Genomic DNA, 4,382 nt, shown 5'->3' with positions numbered 1-4,382 from the left:
GTATTTGAATTACAGGCTATTCCCATGTCAGAAGAAGGTCCATGTTGTGTAGAGAGAGCCCTGACTCTAGAGTCAGAGAGAACTGGGTTTGAATCCAGATTCCAGGACTCCAATGTGGTGATGCCTTTGGTATCATAATCTGTGTAACACAGATAGTAATTCCCAGGTAGCAGGGTGCTCAAGTCTTGTTTCTGTTCCAGTGGCACCAGTGGAGGGTTCCTGAGCATGACTCCATCTGTCACACCCTGGAGCAGCGAACTCATCAATAAGTGGTGGAGAACAAACTTTCAAAATGGAGTTCCTAATCCTGCAATTACTGACAGCCATCATTGCCCTGGTGAAGCTGGCAGTGAATGGGGTGGTGCTCTGGCTCCAGACCTTCAAATTCACAGGAATGCCTTCTCCATCTACATCCTCAACCTGGCTGGAGCCAACTTCCTCTTACTCTGCTCTTATAGATGCCCTGGAGACACTCATCAGGAACTTCTACCTCATCTCTATATTCATCCCACACTTTTTCATGACTGTGGCTGTCTTTGCCTACACTTCAGGCCTGAGCTTTCTCAGTGTCATTAACACAGAGAGTTGCCTCTCTATCCAGTGGCCCATCTGGTACCACAGCTACCTCTGCAGACACCTGTCAGCCCTCACATTTGCTCTGCTCTGGGCCCTGTCCCTGCTGCTGAGTATCCTGTAAAGGAACTACTCTGGCCCCCTGAGTAGGGATATACATCATGTTTGCTGTCCAGTGATGGATTTCATTAATGTGGCATGGCTGATTTTGTTATTCGTGCTTCTCTCTGGGTCTAGCCTGGCCCTGATGATCTGACTGCTGTGTGGCTCTCAGCGGGTGCAGCTGACCAGGCTCTACGTGACCTTCGTGCTCATGGTGCTGGTCTTCCTCTTCTGTGGCCTGCCCTTCAGCATCAACTGGTTCCTCTTACATTGTTATCAAAAAGATTTCAATGCCTTCGTTCCTCATTTCTTGGCGGCAGTTCTCCTGTCCTGTATCAACAGCTGGGCCAACCCCATCATTTACTTTCTTCGTTGGCTCCTTCAGGCAGCGATGGTGGAAGCAGAGACACCCCCTGAGGCTGGTTCTCCAGAGGGCTCTGCAGGACACTCCTGAGGTGGATGAACCTGGAGAAAGCCTTCGTGGGGAAACACTGGACATGTTGGAAAGTTTAGTGTCCTGATTCAGAGTCATGCTTTGTTCAGACAAATGTGACTTTGAAAGCCATCTTTATCCCTCTCTTTTAGTTGGTTTTCTTTTTTTAAAATATATTTTATTGATTTTTTACAGAGAGGAAGGGAGAGGGATAGAGAGTTAGAAACATCAATGAGAGAGAAACATCAATCAGCTGCCTCCTGCATGCCTCCTACTGGGGATGTGCCCGCAACCAAGGTACATGCCCTTGACTGGAATCGAACCTGGGACCATTCAGTCCACAGGCTGATGCTCTATCCACTGAGCCAAACCGGTTAGGGCTTGGTTGATTTTCTTACCTTGTTTGCCCTCTGGGCCCCTGAATTAAAACAACCCTATATAATAAGTAAACCAGGAGGGCTATGGAGAGGTACAGGAGGGGGCAGGGCAGCAAGCTATGAGGGGGAGAGGCAGGAGTGGGGAGGGAAGATATAGGAGGGCAGGGCAGTGGGCAGAGAGCTAGAGGAGGACAGCAGCGACCTACTGCCTACAAGCAGGTGGCAGAGAGCTACAGGACAAGGCAGGGCAGCAAGCAACCAGGAGGCAGAGAGCAACAGGAGAGGGCAGGACAACAAGTTATGGGGGGACAGGAGGAGCTACAAGCGAGCTACAGGAGGGCAGCAATGACCTATTAGCACATGGATTCGTGCACAGGACTACTAGTTAATATAATAATCCATCTCCTGAGGTTGAAGTGAGCCAGTGCCTGTCAAACAAACACAAAGTACAATGTCCCAGGACTGCCTTGACCAGGGCCTTCACCCCATCCCCATGGGAGATTTGCCATCTCTGGGGTCCAGGACTGCTCTCACATTTGAAGAATCCCACCTACAGCAGAAGATGAGTGAAGTGCAGGAAAAGTCTAAATTTCTTTCATCACTGAACTTGATAGAAACTACATGAACATTACATTTTTGACAAGTTTTGTGGTCATTCTTCTACAATGTCTCTGTAAATTAAATAAATTAAAGTTCAATTGAGCCCAGTGAGCAGTCTTTGATGACTTTGGCAGGCCTTGGACTAGCACTTTAGCATAATAAATGTGGATTGAATATAGTGAATTAATGAATGAACATATGGTGATTTTCAAGTCAAGTCTCTGCTAAATCCCCATTGTCAGATTTGAGTCACCCTCTTTAAGTACATTGTTTTCACCATTTTTCAACCTTTGCAAGCATGAGTATCCTTTCATGAGCTTATTGGCTACTTGTATTTCTTGAAGTGTATTTTTCAGTTTTGCCAAGTTTTATTAAGTGTTGCTCTTTTTCATTACTTATATGTAGGAGCTTTGATACATGCAGAATGGGGTTTTGGTTAGTTATATGTATTGTAAATATTTATTCAGTTGCTGGTTTACTTATTCATTTTAATTGATTTTATATTTTAGAGCACTTTTTAAGAAAAATAGTACAGAAGATTTCTATAACTACCCCCTCCATTGCTAATTCCCCACACAGTTTCTTATTACTAACATCTTCCATTAATGTGGCACATTTATTGATATTGATGCACCCATATAAATACATTTTTTAAAATTTTTATTGTTGAAAGTATTACATATGTTCCTTTTTCCCCCCATTGACCCCGTCCAGCCCCCCTGCCTCCTCAGGCCTTCACCACCCTATTGTCTGTCCATGGATTATGCATACAAGGTCTTTGGTTGATTACCTCCTACCCACACACCTTCCCCCCGCCTTCCCTTAGAGATTCTACACTCTGTTCCATGCTTCCATATCTCTGTACCCACTCCATCATCAGTTTACTTTGTTACTTAGATTCCACATTTTGAGTGCAATCATGTGATACATGTGTTTCTCTGACTGACTTATTTCACGTAGATGACACTCTACAGGACCCTCATGCTGTCACAAAGGGTAAGAGATTCTTCTATTTTACTGCTGCATAGTATACCATGGCATAAATGTACCACCACTTTTTTATCCACTCATCTACTGATGGACACTCTGGCTATTTCCACATCATAACTATTATAAATTGTACTACTATGAACATAGGGGTGCATACATTCTTTCTGATTGGTGTTTTGGGTTTCTTAGGATATATTCCTAAAAGTGGGATCACTGGGTAAAATGGCAATTCCATATTTAATTTTTTGAGGAAACTCCATACTGTTTTCCTTAATGGCTGCACCAGTCTGCATTCTCACCAGAGTGCACAAGGGTTCCCTTTTCTCTACATCCTTGCCAGCACTTGTCATTTGTTAATGGTAGCCATTCTGATAGATATGAGGCGATACATCATTGTCATTTTAATTTGCATCTCTCTGATGATCAGTGACTGAGCATTTTTTCACATGTCTCTTGGCCATCTGTATGTCCACTTTGGAGAAGTGTCTATTTAGGTCCTTTGCCCATTTTTTCATTGAATTGTTTGTCTTTCTTTTGCTAAGTTGTATGAGTTCCTTATATGTTTTGGATCCTCAGCTTCCCCTAATCAGCTGTGTATTCCTTCCAATGGGTTCTTTATTTGTGCTATGTTATTCTTTATTTCTGACTGTTCTTTTTTCATAGTTGCTATATGGTTTCTCATGCTATTGAGCATCTTTACCATCATTCTGAACTCTATGTCAGATAAATTTCTTATCTCCATTTTGTTTATCTCTTCTTCTGGAGAATTCTCTTGTACTTTCATTTGGGAGCTGGTTTTTTGTCTCCCCATTTTGGCTGCCTGTTCAGATTTGTGAGTATGTATTAGGTAGATCTGCTATGCCTCCCAATTTCTAGTGCAGGACAGTGCCAAATGCTGTTTCTGACTAATTAGATCATGTAAAGACTCAAAGCCTCCAGAGACCTGCCTCTGCTTGCACACTGATTTGATTAACTCTTGAGTAGCCCTCAAGCAATTGTCCACAGGTGTGGTGAGTAGTTTTCCAATAGGGTGGGGCAATTGCTTTTACCTGGAGGTTAATATCTATTCTCTGTCTCTTTTCTTTTTAATTAAATCTTTATTGTTCGGATTATTACATTTGTTCCTCTTTTTTCCCCCATAACTCCCCTCCACCCAGTTCCCACCCCACCCTCCGCCCTCACTCCCCACCCACTGTCCTCTTTCATAGGTGCACGATTTTTGTCCAGTCCTTTCCCGCATCCCCCACACCCCTTTCCCCCCCAAGAATAGTCAGTCCATTCCCTTTCTATGTCCCTGATTCTATTGC

General features: G+C 43.7%; 1 pseudogene; it reads left to right on the top strand.

The window, feature by feature from the left end:
* The first annotated feature begins 292 nt into the window (after window positions 1–292).
* Window positions 293–1,196, top strand: LOC111827042 (annotated as a pseudogene).
* The last annotated feature ends 3,186 nt before the right edge of the window (window positions 1,197–4,382 follow it).

The sequence above is a fragment of the Myotis lucifugus genome, unplaced genomic scaffold (assembly GCF_000147115.1).
Source record: "Myotis lucifugus unplaced genomic scaffold, Myoluc2.0 scaffold_124, whole genome shotgun sequence".
Classification (NCBI taxonomy): domain Eukaryota; kingdom Metazoa; phylum Chordata; class Mammalia; order Chiroptera; family Vespertilionidae; genus Myotis; species Myotis lucifugus.
This window is presented reverse-complemented; position numbering and strand designations above follow the sequence as displayed.